At 42.8% G+C, this 19,214-nt stretch overlaps 1 protein-coding gene across 5 annotated transcripts in view; it reads left to right on the forward strand.

Moving 5' to 3' along the window:
* Positions 1-5,889: 5,889 nt before the first annotated feature.
* Positions 5,890-19,214, forward strand: part of OSMR (oncostatin M receptor) — a 98,391-nt gene continuing 85,066 nt past the window's right edge. The window contains exon 1 of one of the 5 annotated variants that reach the window (XM_075588523.1): positions 5,890-5,999. The gene's annotated coding sequence lies outside the window, so the exon portion shown is untranslated. Of the gene's footprint in view, positions 6,000-8,423; positions 8,762-17,232; positions 17,322-17,424; positions 17,444-18,926; positions 19,072-19,214 lie in introns of those variants that run through there. The other 4 variants (XM_075588503.1, XM_075588510.1, XM_075588529.1 and 1 more) reach the window with 4 other exon arrangements.

The following is a 19,214-nucleotide window of genomic DNA, read 5'->3' on the forward strand; positions in this document are numbered from 1 at the left end:
CTCCTGGGTTGAACTCTTGGATCCTCCTTCGGTGATGGTCTGTCTGCGACTTTTGGAAAAAATGTGTTGTATGGTGCTCTAAAGAAAAAACCGTAGTCAAAGTGGAATAACATCTGGAAAAACAACCCTATACTGTATAACTCCAATAGGATGTGGCCTGGTAGAAAATAATCCCACATAGCAAAGCAGTAAGGATAAAATCATATACACCTCCCGGTGACCAGTAGATAAAACATCCTATAACACTGGACAAACTGAATGCGGTAAAACTGGAATAAACTCACTTGGGATTCCTTTTCCACGATAAGCAGCAAATCCAATGTGTCCAGTGACCCAGGGTTGAATGTGCCTCCGTTTGTAGATGAACACCAGAGAAAAAGGAGAGGAAAAACAAAGCACTATATCCAGTGCTGATGATGCAGCAAGAAACCACCAGGAATGCGTTCCCATAAAAATAAAACTATTTTAATGGATCAAAAATATGGTACAAAACACACCAACGCGTTTCGGACTATGAATAGTCCTTTATCATCTTGAATTGAATAGTCCTTTATCACGGAATTTTCCTGCTTGGAAAAGCGGTCTACCACAACTAAGATGGTGTTCATCCCTTTAGATACCGGCAGTTCGACTATGAAGTCCATGGACAAGTGTGTCCATGTACGTCCGGGATGGGAAGCGGTCGAAGGAGTCCTGGTGGTTTATCCCGGGGAGTCTTATTCCGAGCACATGTCGAGCACACAGTAACAAATTCTTTGATGTCCTTTTGCATGCCGGGCCACCAAAACGACCGTTCCACAAGGTCAGTAGTCCTTCTAGTACCTGGATGTCCTGAAGGCTTAGAGTGACCCCATTCAAGGACCTTCTTCCGATGAAGTGTGAGGTAAACAATCGCCCATCAGGAACTGCGAGACCCTCAGGAATGTGAGACTGGTCTTGTACAATATCTCTCAAGACATCAAAAGTGTTGGCGGAAAGTATATATTTGGGGGGAAGAATAGGTTCCTGCTGATCCTCAGTTTTGTTGTCTACCAGGAAGTGACAGGAAAGAGCATCAGCTTTGACATTTTTAGAACCTGGAAGAAAAGAGATAATAAAATTGAAATGGGAAAAGAAAAGTGACCACTGGGCTTGACGAGCCACTAAGCATTGCGCGCCCTCGATATACAGAAAGTTCTTGTGGTTGGTTAGAATAGGAGGAACTTGATTGCTAGGAGTCCCGGGTTACCCACGTCATAATTTTGTTCCGTTGGAGAGAAAAAATTTGAGAAAAATGCACAGAGGTGGAGTCTGCCTTGAAGTTTCTTTCTCTGGGAGAGAATAGCACCAGCCCCAATGTCTGACACATCTACCTCCAAGGTGAACAGTAGCTTGGGATCCGGATGTATGAGGATAGGTGCAGAAATGATGGTGTTTTCAGGTGATCGAAAGCTTGGGTAGCTGCCGGCGACCATGAAGCGGGATCCGCACCTTTCTTAGTTAAAGCTGTGATGGGAGCTACCGCAGAGGAGAAATTTTGAATGAACCTGCGGTAGTAGTTCACAAACCCCAGGAAGCAGTGCCCGGCTTTGAGGGTAGTGGGACGAGGCTAATCCAGAACTGCCTTTACCTTAGCAGGATCCATGGTGAGACCTTGGATAACAAATGGTTTTCACGTAGGCGTAGAAGTACCTGTTTGACATGGTTGACATGCTCCTGTGAGGACTTAGAAAAGATCATTATATCATCCAGATAGACGACGACAAATTGATTGAGCAGATCTCTGAAGATTTCATTAACGAAGTCTTGGAAGACGGCAGGGGCCTTACAGAGACAGAAGGGCATGACGAGGTATTCATAATGGCAGTCATGGGTATTGAAAGCCATTTTCCATTCGTCACCTTGGCGGATCCTTACCAAATTATAGACCCCACAGAGGTCTAATTTAGTGAAGATGTTTGCTCCCTGGAGGCGATCGAAGAGATCCGAAATCAATGGTAAGTAATAACGGTTTTTGATGGTGATCTTGTTAATGCCTCTGTAATCAATACATGGTCATAGCGACCCGTCCTTTTTCTTCACAAAGAAGAAGCTTGCGCCCGGCTGGAGAAGATTTTCAAATAAAGCCTCTTTGTAAATTTTCATGGATATACTCCTTTATAGCTTTAGTCTCAGGAAGGGAAAGTGGGTAAGATGTTCCCCTTGGAGGTACAGAGCCGGGAAGCAAGTCAATAGGAGAATCGAAAGAATGATGCGTTGGCAACCGAGATCTCCTGGCTATTAAGCTTGCACTTCAAGAATGGAGACATCTTTTGGAAGGCACTGAGAATCCCATCTCAATCCTTATGGACCATAAAAACTTGCTCTACCTTGAAAGTGCTCGTCGCCTCGGTGCTCGTTAGGCCCGCTGGTCTCTCTTCTTTTCTAGATTCAATTACCTTATTTCTTACATTTAACAAAATACACAGATTCCCAACAAGCTCTGAGAAACCCCAACCATTACCGCATAATACATATATGCATATAAGGTCAAAAGGAGTGCTAGTGGCCGTGGCTAAATGTATACAACAAAAAACAAAAATGTCGAAAGCTACTTCCAATGTGACAAAAATACACAGTGTAATACCTACATATATCTCTTGTAAAAGGCTAATTTAGTTTAACCCTTTGGCCAAAGCATCTTAAGCCTACTGCCACTTACAAGGCATCACCGTAGCAGGTCCTAACAATCACCTGGGTTAAAATTCTTATTTACCTGTATAATTACAGGAAGAATGATCGCATTGAATCTGTTGTAATCTGGCAACATGAAACTAACCTGCCTACTTGGAAAGTGGGGTGGGACAAGCTTAACCCTTTTACAAGAGATATATAGGTATTACACTGTGTATTTTTGTAACATTGGAAGTAGCTTTGGGCATTTTGGTTCTTATTTCTTACATTCCTGGATCTAAAAATACCAAAGCTAACGCTTTATCCCTCCAATTCTAGGCAGAAGACAAGGCGGAAGAGGTTTCGGAGACTATTCTCCCTTCTAAGTATATTATTTCTGCCAATTCTTTTGACGTCTGGTTGACCTCCTTCCATGGGCACAATTCGCTCACAATTCTCTCAGGAATAAATCAACACAGGAATCCCCGTTCTTTATTAATTATGGGTTCAATCCGGCACGGCTCCCCATTACTTCTTCTTCCGGGGTCCCTGCAGCGATAGCAGAGTCAATTCCTTGCAACATTCTTGGAAAAAGATTCAGAGGTCTCTCTCTAGGGGGCAGTGCACAGACAGACGTCATAGGCTGATCGTCATCGCTGTAAGGCACCCAATTTCAAACCAGGGGACAGAGTGTGGCTCTCATCAAGAAACATTCAGCTTATGACACCAAAACTGAAATTCCCTCCAAGATTTCTTGGTCCATTCCCTATTCTGGAGCAGGTGAATCCAATAGCATACCATTTACAGCTTCCTTCTTCCATGAAAATTCCTGCTGTATTCCATGTGTCTCTTTTAAAGCCCGTCTTCCAGAGTTCTCATTTTCGGGATACCTCTTCAAAAACCACTGCCCATAATCGTACAAGGGCAAGATGAATATGAGATCCAGTCAATCATAGACTCAAGACGTTCCAGAGGCTCCATACAGTACCTTGTACATTGGAAAGGGTTTGGACCTGAGGAAAGATCTTGTGTACCCCACCATAAGGTACACGCCTCCAACCTTCTCCGGCGATTTCACGCCAGGTATCCCGTGAAGCCTTTTTGGAGTCGTCCTGAGGCCGCTCTTCAAGGGGTGGGTACTGTAAGGAATCAGGAACACGTACCCCGCAGCATGTTCCGTCCTTACCTGCAGCTTCTCAGCATCCTGTGCAGCTCACAGAGCGCACGCGCCCATGCAGGGCTTTCACTGCTTCCACAGAGCTGGGCTCTGCCCCCCGCCTGCGACGCGCGTCCGCCTCACGTGACGCGCATGCAACTCTCCCCAGCTGCGTGTTCAAGCCTCATCAGCACTCCCCTCTGTTCCATGAACTAATCCCTGCCTCCGCAGAAGCCGCGCCTCCGCTTCTCCCCTCTGTGTCATTGGCTCTCTCCGCCTTTTAATACCCAGCTCTCTCAGCTACTCATTGCTGAGCATAGTTCCTGGTAGCCTTGTGCTTTCCACGTCCTGTTCCTAGCCTCTGCCTTGCCTTGTCCATCTGCTGTTGTTTTTTATGTACCGACCGGGCTTGACTTAGGACCTCTCTCTGGATAACGACCCCAGCTTGTCTTTGGACCTCTGTCTGGATGACGACCCCGGCTTGCCTCTGACTATGTGTACCTCTCCTTCTCTGACTTCGGCTATTGGACATTCTACTACCCTACTGGCTCCAACCCTTGACCTCGGTATTATGGATACTGACCATCCCACTGGCTCCTCCCTATGACCTCGACAAGTATCACAACTAACCCACTCTCTCCAACCCAGACCCGGCTATGCTGACTATCCACCCTTGACATGTCTCCGCTGCTGTTGGTGCGCATATATGGGCACTATTCAATATGCTGGGGAACTGAGTTCCTTTAAATCAATCTTAAATCTTCCCAAGCAAGGGGATTTAAATTGTATTGAGGAGGAAATGGGGAGCTGTAATGCAATACTTCGCTTTATAAACAATATCAGGCAATTGCCTAATTGGGTCTTACAGGGAAGCACAAAAAGCAGCACAAAAATAATACAACTTAAAACTTTTAAACAACAAAACATTATTTAGTTTTCTTGTACTGGTCTTACTTTTTTTTGTAAATATCAGTCTCCAAGAATGACCCCAATAAAGTAAAGGGAACTGCACCTATAGGGTCACTGGAGGCAGACCTCTGTTCTATTACTGTAGATGCTCAATCTACAATTTGTTATTTTTGTGCCATTTTTTCCCACAAGCACTGGCCAGCACAGCCACTTAGGACACAGTTCATTTATTTGCTTGCATTTGGAGCACTGAACAAGACATATCAACGAATGATTCTCTGATCCCACCACCAGCTTCCTATTACTGTATGCCAGGGATCTCATCTCAGTACAGTGTCACTAGCACATGCTCAGTACAGTGTCACTAGCAAATGCTCAGAAGGACTTGTTGACAATTTTACAAAATAAATGATATATTTTGAGTTTGATGCAGGCAACACAGTCTAACATTTTTGTTTCCTTTGTCTACTTTTGGTGATATGATACCGGGTGCTAAATGCCTTACCCAGCCTCAGTCTTAATTGTAATGTGTACTTCTTTCTGTATGTTTTTTTTACAACATATACATTTCATACAATGCAACTTTTGTTTTAATTTACACTCCTCTTGTGATAGAAGTAGAGCTTCTGATCTTAAAATGCACAAAAAGTAGCTATTTTAATCTCTTGTTTTCCAACTTCTCTTATAATAGCTATGCTGGATCCTGCAGACATTCCTCTGGTAAACATACCCCTCCCTTGCTGCCTACGCCGAGTGATTTAACTGTTCCCTACCCCTTGCTCTACAGTCGACACTAACATGACAAATCCAGGTACATTATGGAAAGTTACTTCACGGAAGCAATTACATGTATGTGTCTCATACAGATTACATGTGTTTAATGTGATTCCACTAGTTTGTTAGTGTGTGCTAACTCTGTACTTTTTGATTCCAGTGCCGTTAACAGATAATCACGAGAGTGAGTGAGAGTGAGTGAGAGAGAGAGAGAGAGTGAGAGAAAGAGAGACAGAGAGAGCTTTGACTTTTGTCACAGATATTCTATTTGTGATGGTGATGTTTTTAATTTAAAATCAAAACACAATTTCAGTGACAAAATGCAAAGAAGTTTGACTTAGAACATGCATGCTGCCCCCCCCCCTGTTTTACCTATTTGCACTTCTATATTTATACTAACTGTGAATTCCTTGTGTGCCTCTGTGTATATCTGTGTGTCTCTGTGTGTGTTGTCTCCGTCTCCCAAGGGTGGCTGGGTTGCAGTTGCTCCTGCGCTGCCTACAACTTCCGTGCGGCCTGGAACTTTGCGGTAGGTGAATGCGCGGGCCCATCTGTAGTGTGACGTCACTTCCGTCACGTATTTTTTTGTTACAAGACAAGTGATTTTTCCTATCAAAATGCTGTAGGTGCCAGCAAATAAGTTTCACTTCAAAAAGCACTGGCTTACAATATCAGCAGTGTATGAACATAAAGGGTCAATGTGTATATTTGTACGTGGGTGCATGAGCAAATCTGTGTGCATTCGTTTTTCAGTGTTTAGAATATGTGTATCGGCACTTTCGTGTGTGTATATTTGTAATTGTGTATCAATGTATTCATATGTATGATTTGACATCAGATTGTATGTATGAGCATCAGGTGCTGGTATTAAAATGTATTTATTTATTTATTTATAAAATATTTTACCAGGAAGTAATACATTGAGAGTTACCTCTCGTTTTCAAGTATGTCCTGGGCACAGAGTTAAGACAAATAATACATGTTTACAAATACAGTTACATAATGAGCAGGGTATACATTATATACAAGTCATAGCATGCACAGTTAAAGATAATTTGTATTATGGGCGTATGAAACAATTACAGACCACATTAAAATATGTGACAGCCTTAGATTTTAGAAAAGGCGGGCGTAATAAATTATAGGTGGCACATTAATACGTTTGCAATGCGTTGCTGGCTTCAACGAGTTTGTGCTTATAATATATTTACCCTGTTTAAAGCGGCAAAACATGTGAAATCATATGTTTTTTTTTTTTTTTTTAATAAATCAGTTTTGTAGTATTAGATAATAGTGACTGTTTTTTTTTTTTTAATTCAAGTCTTAACGCCATTTTTTATGCGTTTTAATACTGAGCATCTTTTGATTTCTATAGCAGGTTTTAGCACACCTCCCCAGCAGTGCAGGATATTTGTAACACTTTCCTGTTTGTGATAATTTGTTGCCAATGTTACCATCTCCGTCACCCCCCCTTCCACCTCTCTCCATCCCCCCCCTCCACCTTTCTCGGTCCACCTTTCTCCTCCCCCCACCTTCCACCTCTCTCTGTCCCCGTCCACCTCTCTCCGTCCCCCCCTTCAACCTCTCCATGTCCCCCCTTCCACCTCTCTCCGTGTCCCCCCCTTCCACCTCTCTCCGTGTCCCCCCCCTTCCACCTCTCTCCGTCCCCCCCCTTCCACCTCTCTCCGTCCCCCCCTTCCACCTCTCTCCGTCCCCCCCTTCCACCTCTCTCCATCCCCCCCTTCCACCTCTCTCCATCCCCCCCTTCCACCTCTCTCCATCCCCCCCTTCCACATCACTCCGTCCCCCCTCTCTCCGTCCCCCCCCTCTGTCCCGCCTCCCCCTCCCCCTACCCCTTCCACCTCTCTCCATCCCCCCTACCCCCTCTCTCCGTCCCCCCTCCTCCTTCCACCTCTCTCTGTCCCCCTACCCCCCTCCCCCTTCCACCTCTCTCCGTCCCCCCTACCCCTCTCTGTCCACCCTCCCCCCTCCCTCTCTCCCCCCTCCCTCTCTCCCCCCTACCCCTTCCACCTCTCTCCGTCCCCCCTACCCCCTCTCTCCGTCCCCCTACCCCCTCTCCATCCCCCCTCCCTCAGTCTGTCCCCCCTCCCACCTCCTCCTTCCACCTCTCTCCGTCCCCCCTACCCCCTCTCTGTCCCCCCCTCCCTCAGTCCCCCCTCCTCCTACCCCCTCTCTGTCCCCCCTCCCCCTCTCTGTCCCCCCTCCCTCAGTCCCCCCTCCCCCCTCCCTGTCCCCCCTCCCTCAGTCCCCCCTCCCCCCCCCTTCCACCTCTCTCCATCCCCCCTACCCCCTCCCTCAGTCTGTCCCCCCTCCCAACACCCCCTTCCACCTCTCTCCGTCCCCCCTACCCCCTCTCTGTCCCCCCCTCCCTCAGTCTCCCCTACCCCCTCTCTGTCCCCCCTCCCCCCTCTCTGTCCCCCCTCACTCAGTCCCCCCTCCCCCCTCACTCAGTCCCCCCTCCCCCCCTCACTAAGTCCCCCCTCCCCCCTCACTCAGTCCCCCCTCTCCCCTCCCTCCCTCCCCGTCCCCCCTACCCCTTCCACCTCTCTCCATCCCCCCTACCCCCTCTCTCCCCCCCCTACCTCCTCTCTCCCCCCTATATGCTTTTACATATATTTAATTTAGAATCTTTACTATCTGAACATCTGTATGTTTGGCAAAAAAAAAACTGTGACAGAAATAACTGATGAGCACCAATTTGTGGGTTTTAAAGTACTTTTGGACATACTCTGATTTTCTCACAAAATACATTTATTTTGTAGAAAATCTTTCCTGAATTGTTTTCTAAAACCACAGCTATTTCTTCTACCTGACAGTAAGGAAACTTTCATTTTCAAAACTGGTATAATCCCAGCATCTAGTTTCACTCGTGTATAATGGAATAGCTGCCAGGGCTGTTTGCACAAGCTCAAACCTGTTTGTATGCTCATTAAAAGCATTATCTTTAAAGAAAATGTTAGCCTTTTCACTTTAAATCTAGCTGTGAGTTCCAGCCAATGTCACACCCTCTCTTCCCGTAATTCCACCCACTTGCTGCTTTCTGGGGGAGACGGATGGTTAGTGAGGGAAGGGAGGCAGAAGGGACAGAAACAGGCAAACAGCCATATGCCTTGCTTTAGTTTCATGGTTTGTGAACAAAGGTTTTGAGTTTATACATCGAATGCTGAAAGAATTAGTTTGATAGTTTGTTTCGATTTTCTAATCTTCTTTTACTGACTCTATGGAATTCCTGGGACTCCAAAAAGTTATCCTGGTGTTCACATAGGAACAGTGAGTACAACTTTGTTTGGCACAGCTATTGGTTTATTCAATTAACTGTATTCGTGTAGTATCCCGAATACTGTATGTGCATAGTGGGAACCAGTGTCTATAGAAACTCAGGTCAGATATGTATGGCATGCACTAAAATGCAGTAATCTGTGCTGCTTGGTTTGCTTATCTGTTTAAAACCATCTGAACCAGGGATTCACACAAGTAGAGCTGCACTGCATTTTGTATATTACTTGTATTAGAATTACGTGTAATAGTTGTCCTAGAAAACATGGCCTTGAGGAGTCAGGATCGCCACAGTACAAGCAGCCAATGGAATGTTGGAAAACTATTTTGGAGATGTCTGTTCGGTGACTTTGTATTTATTTTTATACCAGTGGATACAACTGTTATCCCAGGAATTTATAGAAAGGATTAGGGAGATACCCAGAGCTCCAGAGGCAAAAGCTAATTGGATTATAATATATTATGTTATTTTAAGTAAAATAAATATAATTGACTGGCGCATTTGTCTCGTGGATAGCGTATGCGCCTGGTCATTTTTCGGCTGCTCGCGAATGCGTCGCGGCCTGGAAAATTGCGTTTTAGCGTTAATTGCAATACTTCGTAGAAATTATAGTAGGCGTTAGTGTACTCGTTTGTCTTCAAAATCTAAATGCAATGTAACCCGTCCCTTATTCCCGTTCATTTCGTACGATATGATATCGTAATGTTATTTAACTGTAACCCACAACTCATTCCCCTAAAAACTTCAGATGACTAGAAAGTATTTTAAAATATTGTTTTTTTTATTAGATTGCAATAAATGATTTTATGAAAAATGCAATACAAATTTCTTCGCTTTTCTTCCAAATGTACAATCTTGGCCTCTTCTTCGGGCCGGCTTTTGGACACTTTTTACATGTAAAGAGAATATGTTGTATATAAATAATCTAGAAGAAATACAGTAGTGTAGGGCAGCGGTGCACAAACTGGGGGGAAAGCCCCCCAGGGGGGTGGGAGAATTTGTACGGGGGGGGGGCGCAGGCGGTTATAGGGGCCCCTATTTAATTAAATGCCAGGGGAGGCATAAGGCCTCTAACTCGCTTACCTGCTGCCAGCCGAGTCTTCGGCAACGCGTCGCCATGGCATCAAATGACATTGCGGGGTCATGTGATGTCACACGTCACCATGGCAACGCACCTCAAATGACGTGACGTCACATGACCCGCAACGTCATTTGACGCCGAGCCATCGGGAGAGGGTGGCGCGAATACTGTGGCTCCCAGGAAGGGGGTCGCAGCTCAAAAACTTTGCGCACAGCTGGTGTAGGGCATGAATTACATTATGTGGTACGCGTGTGTCTCTGAGATAGTAGTAGCCAGCGGCCTCAGTAATGGGGATTTTTTTAACCATCACTGTAAATAAATTGCGTCTTTATAATAAAACGTTATTATTTTTTCACCAAAGAAAGTGGGAGATATAGCATTTTACATATGACAAATTTGTTGTTAGTGGTACATATGAGGCATATATTGATACTCCTCATCCTAAGAATATTGTTATTCCGTGATTACTGAATCACCTGATTATATTTTCCATACTGTATGTACTTTGAGTGCAATTTGGAGGGACCTTTATGTAAATTCTCTAACTTACATCCAAGTGTTTTTTTGAATAATACAATAAAACAATCTTTTTAAACCGCCAATTGACATCTTATTGCTATGTTTTTTACATGTTCAAATGTTAAACAATGGTGAGATTGTTTTTAAGAGAAGAAAATACTGTAGATGTATGAATCAGTACATTACCTGACAGCATCGCTCGATGTGTTTCCTGCACAATCATTCATGTTTAAGTTGTCTAATGGGATTCCTCCACCCTTCTTGGTTTGGTGTTTGTTTGTAGAACACGTACTTGTCAACAATATATTTATTGATCTCAGAGTTGCACTCATATCTGTCCCGATTTTGAATGGCGCTATATATCATATACTGTAGGCATAACTGCAAGTCGGTCTTGAGTGGCAAGGAGTAAGCGCCATGTTCCATGCCATGCACAGTACATGATTATGCATAGTGGTCTTTAATAAAGTGTGAAACTGCAACAGTAGATCTGTACTGTGCTGTACAAAGTCATTAGACAGACCTGTGCACAGTTTATCATCTCTTCAAACACCAGCTTCAGATCGCATTATTTTACCATTTGTTACAAAAATGACATACAATACCGCACTAATATGTGAAAAGAAAATAAAGTGCGCAGCTAAATAATTAAGTGACGTGATACTAGATGTTAAAAAACATAACCTTAAATGGAGCGTCTGCAGCTGCGATGGAGGGGGGGCTCAGAAACCCCCTAGACTAGCAGATAAAGACAAAAAAGACACAGCGCACAACGCTCATAGTGCATAAAACAATATAATGAAGGTACAATTAATTAGGGTAAGTAATGTGCGTACATCAATAAAGATAAATAAATGCAGTTAGGGATAATGTTACCCAACGCCTCAGGAAACCGGAAGGAGTATCCTCTCAAGGGTTATGGCGCTGGTGTCTCGGATACAGGATCCTATTGGTAAGTAGGTAAGTAGATCGCCTCTAGAAAAGTTCTTTTCCCCCAAGAGCACGAGTCCAAAGCTGCTGCTGCCACTTGCAGTCCTTTGCCAGAGCACAGCTCCACACCGGCCGGGTCCTCTCACTCCCCTCTGTGCAGAAGCACTTCCGGGTCGATGACGTCACCACGGGGGGGGAGCGCTGGTAATCGCGCCGTTCACACTCGATCAGCTCAGATGGTGGGGTAATAGATTAGAGGTTGAGCTCTTGTCCAGTCATCCAACGCGTTTCGAAACGAAAACGTTTCTTCATCAGGGATATCCCTGATGAAGAAACGTTTTCGTTTCGAAACGCGTTGGATGACTGGACAAGAGCTCAACCTCTAATCTATTACCCCACCATCTGAGCTGATCGAGTGTGAACGGCGCGATTACCAGCGCTCCCCCCCCGTGGTGACGTCATCGACCCGGAAGTGCTTCTGCACAGAGGGGAGTGAGAGGACCCGGCCGGTGTGGAGCTGTGCTCTGGCAAAGGACTGCAAGTGGCAGCAGCAGCTTTGGACTCGTGCTCTTGGGGGAAAAGAACTTTTCTAGAGGCGATCTACTTACCTACTTACCAATAGGATCCTGTATCCGAGACACCAGCGCCATAACCCTTGAGAGGATACTCCTTCCGGTTTCCTGAGGCGTTGGGTAACATTATCCCTAACTGCATTTATTTATCTTTATTGATGTACGCACATTACTTACCCTAATTAATTGTACCTTCATTATATTGTTTACCGCACTAATATGTATTTGCTTTACAAGCAAAATTAACTTACTGTAACATTCGAACTTGCTCCAGCAGTCTTGAAGAGTAGCGCAGAGAAAAGCAGCTCCTACAGGTGATGGCGCTCTTGAATTTGTTTTTTTTTTGTACACCGTATTGAAGCAGGGGGTCTCCGGAGCTGAACCGCATTAATTTCAGGTCCAGGGACCCCTTGCTTCCTGAGGTACAGTCCTCCGTATTGGGTGTCGGTATCTCCAGCAAGTTGAAATGTCCCGCATTATGGCCAACATGACTGGGACATTTAAACTTGCAGGAGATACATTGAACATTAATTTCAGGTCTGTGGACCCCACATTGGGACCTGTACCTCTGGAAGTAGGAGGTCCCCAGACCTGAAAGTAATGCAGTTCAACTCTGGAGACCCCCTGCTTCAATACTATCTACAAAAAAAAAATACAAAGCGATCTTCATTACCTTAGTGGCTAACTGCTAAGGTAATAAAAATGTTTAACGGCTGTACCTGGTTTGTTAGGGGTAGAGGGGGTGGGTGAAGGTTGTAGTTGCCCCATGGTGGGTGGTTAGGCCTCCCAGGAGGAGATAACCAAAAGTTGTACTTACCACTGCAGTATGAAGGCCGTCTTCATCCTCCTCTTCCGTGCCACTAAAATTTACCTTAAAGCACTAGCTCCAAGCCGTACCCCTTAATTACCATTGCAGGTTATAACCGCTAAGGTAATTAAGGTGTTATTACCCCCCCCCTACCCACCAAGCAGCCTATCCCCCCTCCCCAGTTCAACTACCCCTACCCCCCCTACCCTCATCATCACACACACACACAAATGGGCAAAAGCATTAGTAGCCAAATTTGGCTAAAAGCACTTTTGCCCATTTGTGATGCCCCCCAAAAATTACACAATTAAATTAAATACACACAATACATTAAAAACAAACACTAGCCAAGAAATCCATTGATTGTCACTGTGGTTACCTATGCCCTCAATGGGTGCATAGCCACATTTGGCATTCAATGGGCACCCTAAAATAAGACATTTAAATTAAAAACACAATACAATTAAAATAACAGTAGGATGAGAGAGAGGTGGAAGGGGGAGGAGAGAGGTGAAGGGGGTAGGGGGAATGGGGAAGGGGGGGAGTAGTAAAAAAATAAAAGAAACTCCGTCTGATGCAAATTGCGATTCTAATCTCACCAACGTTTAGACGATGATAAAAAAAGAGAATATTTAACCCGCAATTTGTAAATCAGAGCTTTGAGAATAGCAGTTACTGGCAAAAAAATACGAGTTTCTGCATTGTATTGCATTGTCATAGCAAGAGTGGTAACGATCCTTAAAAAGCCATTTACAAATGATTTTGCCTTGTTATCGAAGCTTTGTAAATAGCTACACATGCTAAATCGTTTGTAAAGTGCACTTAACAAGCCTTAAGTCACTTATCAAAATGTAGTGAATAATCCCCTAAAGGAGAAACCTATTTGGTATGGAGCATTGTGGGTAGAAGCCAGATGGGGAAAACCATGAATGTGTGCGGTTATTGGAGCTATTTAAGTTTATTTTGTCTCTAAAGATGGGCTAATCTGTTTATTTATTTATTTTTATTGATTATTTATACTACTGTCGTTTTTTGCGAGTTATTTTAACATTTTTGATTGTAGTCAAGTTTGTAATTCTTCCTCTTAATTGCAAATTGCAGTTGACATTAATCAGAATGGGCACATTTGCTTATTTAGTCTGTTTTACTCTGAGCTTGTGATGGAGTAAGATGCTATATACTAGTAGGGAAATAAATCAACCATGATAAAACCAAAAAGAAAAGTATTGTCTTTGAAGAAAAACAAACAGAGAAATGCCTACTTACACTTTAAAGACAATAATACCATTCAAATGATGGTTTAAAACTGCATAGAGGTGCAAGAATGTGTGACCAGATGGGCTTTCAGCATATGCAGAAAGTGGTTTTTTTTGTTGTTTTTTTTAATATGCAAAGAAAGCAGAAAAATAAATAAATGCAGAAATATGCAGGCAAACGTACATGGAGCGGATAGTCTTCAGGAATCCCAAACCAGTGAAAACAAAAGACATGGAAGAGAGGTTCCATACAATGCATGGACGCAAGACCTACAAGTCAAGACTGCTAAGCAGTATTTCTATGGCCGTGTTTATAGTGCTGGCGACGCGACCGATGACATCGCCGTCGCCACTGGCGAAAGTTGTAACTTGATTTTTAGCGACTTCACTGGCGAATTAAAGGGGTGGGCTGCACAATTTGATTCGTTTAGAGACAGTCACATGTGGCGACTGTTTCTTAAAAATTTACACGGCTTCCAAATTTTTGGTCGTTCCGTCGCGCTTACTATAAGCACTTGCGACGGAGTCAATGTATTTGTTTCGGAGCGACATCGCAAGGCACTATAAGTGCAGCCTAAGAGACTCAGCAACTGCAGGAATAAATACTGTACGCTGAATTGGCTGCCTATAGAGGAGGTATGAAACTGAAAGCTGCAGAAGAAAAACTAGAGGAGACACAATGCAAGAAAAAAAGGCTGGGTAAAATACAGATGTAGCCAGACTTACTGTCCCCGGAACCGCGGCAAAAAGGCAAAATGCTGTGGCTCGGGAGAAGGTAGCATACATTGTGACCTGTTGTCCATACTTCCCAATCGGACTTCCTGCTGTGTTAATCCATGGTGCCACGGTTGCATTCCTGTGGTTTTCCACTGCAGGAGTGACAGTAAGTTTGGCTACATCTCTATATTCTGCGAGAAAAATAATGATGCAGCTGCTCCCCAGGAAGTGTGTGTGGTATAAGGCAGTGAGCGAGAGATCCTCCGTGCAACATGAGCGCAGAAGGATCAGCCGTTTGCAGCTGCAACGCAGAACCTGTCCCAGAAAATGATTCAGCCGACTGAAGAAAAACATTACAAACACAAAGATTCCCCAATGATTGAAAATTGTTTAAAGGACAGACAACAGAGGGTTGTCATAAATGGAACTTTTTCAGGTTGGGCAAAAGTCGTGATTGGAGTACCTCAGGGATCGGTACTGGGACCCCTGCTTTTTAACTTGTTTATTAATGAGCTTGCGGTTGGGATCGAGAGCAAAGTCTCCACCTTTGCTGATGATACTAAATTGTGTAATGTAATAGAATGTAATAGAATCAGAGCAGGATGTAATTTCTCTTTAGAAGGACTTGGAGAGACTGGAAACGTGGGCAGGTAAATGACAGATGAGGTTTAATACAGATAAATTTAAGGTTATGCATTTGGGATGCAAGAATATAAAGGCGACTTACAAATTAAATGGAGGTATATTGGGGGAATCCTTGATGGAGAAGGATTTAGGAGTGCTTGTAGACAGCAGGCTTAGCAATAGTGCCCAATGTCATGCAGTAGCTGCAAAGGCAAACAAGATCTTATCTTGCATCAAACGGGCAATGGATGGAAGGGAAGTAAACATAATTATGCCCCTTTACAAAGCATTAGTAAGACCACACCTTGAATATGGAGTACAATTTTGGGCACCAATCCTAAGAAAATACATTATGGAACTAGAGAGAGTGCAGAGAAGAGCCACCAAATTAATAAAGGGGATGGACATTCTAACTTATGAGGAGATTAGATTTATTTACATTAGAAAAGAGGTGTCTAAGAGGGGATATGATAACTATATACAAATATATTCAGGGACAATACAAGTAGCTTTCAAAAGAACTATTCATCCCACGGGCAGTACAAAGGACTCGGGGTCATCCCTTAAGGTTGGAGGAAAGGAAATTTCACCAGCAACAAAGGAAAGGGTTCTTTACAGTAAGGGCAGTTAAAATGTGGAATTCATTACCCATGGAGACTGTGATGGCAGATACAATAGATTTGTTAATAAAAAGGTTGGACATCTTTTTAGATGGGAAAGGTATACAGGGATATACCAAATAAGTATACATGGGAAGGATGTTGATCCAGGGATTAATCCGATTGCCAATTCTTGGAGTCAGGAAGGAATTAATTTTTCCCCTTAATGGGGTTTTTTTGTTTGCCTTCCTCTGGATCAATAAGTAAGTATAGATATAGGATAAAGTATCTGTTGTCTAAATTTAGCATAGGTTGAACTTGATGGACCTACGTCTTTTTTCAACCTCATCTACTATGTAACTATGTAACAATGAATGCACTCAGAATGATATTGTGAAGATGATGGAAAAATATAATTAAAATAACTGTATTTTATAAAATAAAAATAATTATACACAGGGATGTGGTAAAATGATCCAAGACCACTCCCTGATGATGCACCAATTAAAACTTCCACCCGAAATCCATAAGGAAGAAGAACCTGATACAACACTAGTCTATAATATGCCTAATAGTATGAGGCTAACTTGTACAAAGAGTAAGTCCTAAGGAAATAGTATTGATAGTAAATATAGCAATACTATTATCTAAAAAACTGATATGGTACCGTAGTGCCTAATATCAGTGCTGATTCCAAAAGGAGTTAATCAGAGACGAAAAATATATACCGAAATGGCAGACCTATGATATAGGACTAGTGTGACATAATAGTAGAATGGTATTACAACGTATGGTCACAAAACGAGCACAAACCGGTGAAAAGAAATCACCTACAGAAGATTATAACCCAATTAGTGAGTAAATAGACAGCCCTGAGAAAAGGGGATCCTGAGAAGGGCTAGCATAAAATATGCAGTAGTAAAGCCCAGAGGCATGGTTCAAGGACCGTATCCAGTTATAGCCTCCTAAAATAAGTGAACGGTATGTACTTAATAATAGTATATATAGTAAGCAGCATATAATAGATCGTACACTTAGATCGCCATAGGTGTATATCTCAGGAAACAGTCAATATCATGGCATGATCTATAGAACAGTAAAAAAACACACTAGATAACATATAGTCAAAAGTGAATACTGTTAATCCAAATGCTGATATCAATAAAATTCAAAGATTGAGTATTGCCCACAGCTTATGTAGTATCCTGGGTCTGAACTGTTAATAGTCATGAAGACAGCATTGGAAGAAAGCAACAGTATCGTAACTGCTGCTAATAACAAATGTTTCAAATCAGTAGCACACTCCCTCTCAGTACACATATAAATGTGATAGCACACTGTGTTTAGAGAGGAGATTCAGAGAAACAAACAACTTAGCTGTATGTCAGTATATTGTAGCTGAACTTCCTGCATATAGTAAGAAGCAGCTCCGACTTCAGCGTGGGTGGTAAGTGTGTCCACCAGTGCCGCGAAGTGACGTCACCCTGTCGAGTCACCTGACGTACGTTTCGCGCTGGAGCGCTCCATGGAGCTGTCTATTACCTCACTAATTGGGTTATGATCTTATCTGTAGGTGATTTCTTTTCACCGGTTTGTGCTCGTCTTGTGACCATACGTTGTAATACCTTTCTACTATTATGTCACACTAGTCGTATATCATAGGTCTGCCATTTCGGTATATATTTTTCGTCTCTGATTAACTCCTTTTTGGAATCAGCCCTGATATTAGGCACTACGGTACATATCAGTTTTTTTAGATAATAGTATTGCTATATTTACTATCAATACTATTTCCTTAGGACTTACTCTTTGTACAAGTTAGCCTCATACTATTAGGCATATTGTAGACAAGTGTTGTATCAGGTTCTTCTTCCTTATGGATTTCGGGTGGAAGTTTTAATTGGTGTGTCATCAGGGAGTGGTCTTGGATCATTTTCCCACATCCCTCTGTATAATTATTTTTATTTTATACATAATAAACCGTTATTTTAATTAATTAATTTTTTCCATCATCTTCACAATATCATTCTGAGTGCATTCATTGGGGAATCTTTGAGTTTGTTGTGTGGATTTTTCCCTTATCTCTATTTGCACCGCATGATTTTCTACACTGCTACCTACTATTTTATTTACTCTAAGCTGACGCAGGAGCTTCCCCTTCTCTTCCCTTCCCTTCTTTTTATATATTGAAGATAAACATTCCCTGCAGAAAAGAATCTTGGCGAACAAAGAGAAACATTAGGGAAATAATAAATATGAGAGCGAAAGCAATGAGAGAGCTACAGGATGAGCTGGGACACAGGAAGAAAGTGAAGAGGAAATTGATATCAGGTCACGGTGAAAGTATATAAGACAAGGCAAAAAGCCTCAGCGCTACATCCAATATGACACATTACATAGTTACGTAAATACTGATCTGGTTTTCTTTTCATAAGTGAGGGTCATTTGGTTAAATAATTTGGTCGCAGCATTATAAGCTTGCAAACCATGCCAAGGCATCACCTCTTTTGCAAGTGTGAACACTACTGTAACCACAGGTAGACTTGCAAACGAGGGGATACTTTGGCATGGTTTGCAAGCTTAAAATGCTTTGGCCAAAGAATTTAACTAAATAACCCTCTCTTCTGAAAAGAAAAACAGATAAGTATTTAACTATTTAATTTGTCATATTGGATGTAGCACTGGGGCATTTTGCCTTTTGTGATATTACTTGGGGTCACAATCCCAGTAGCACTCCCTTTTGATACAAATGTGTGGTGGGTTGGGGTTCTGCGCTTGCAGGGGTTGTGTGTGTTCATGGTCAAAGTATGGGTCAGCCTGGTACAGTACATGTATATCGGCAGTGGCAGCCCTGACCAGAGGAGTTCTCAGTTAATTTGAGGTTGGGCAAATGATGTGTTTCAACAAGTAGGGCATCAAGTTTAATAAATTGAACAAAGAAATAGATTAGAAAGAATGTTTTCAAGCTTACAGTGACTGGAAGGTGTTGCGCAACAGTGCAGATTGGTGTTGTAATCCTTTACTGGAACATAGACTAGAGTACGTAAACCTAAGAAATAACATACTGCAGCAGAGCTCCAAACCGAACAGACTTGCTATGAGAGAGAGAGTTAGAAATCGCTGCAGTTGGAACATAAGTTTGAACATCGGCACAGCATGGCTGTTCCCAAAAGGGAATACAGTATATACAAGAAAAAGTAAGTGTTAATGAGCTAGAAGAAATGTTCAGGGATCGTGTTACCAAGCAAAACCTTTTTAAAAACCAGTGTGAATGTGAGAAGCTGGAAAAAAAGAAAGAGAAAAACTTAAAAATGCCCCCACTTTAAATAAAGAGATTATT

Source organism: Ascaphus truei, chromosome 1, assembly GCF_040206685.1.
Source record: "Ascaphus truei isolate aAscTru1 chromosome 1, aAscTru1.hap1, whole genome shotgun sequence".
Classification (NCBI taxonomy): Eukaryota; Metazoa; Chordata; class Amphibia; order Anura; family Ascaphidae; genus Ascaphus; species Ascaphus truei.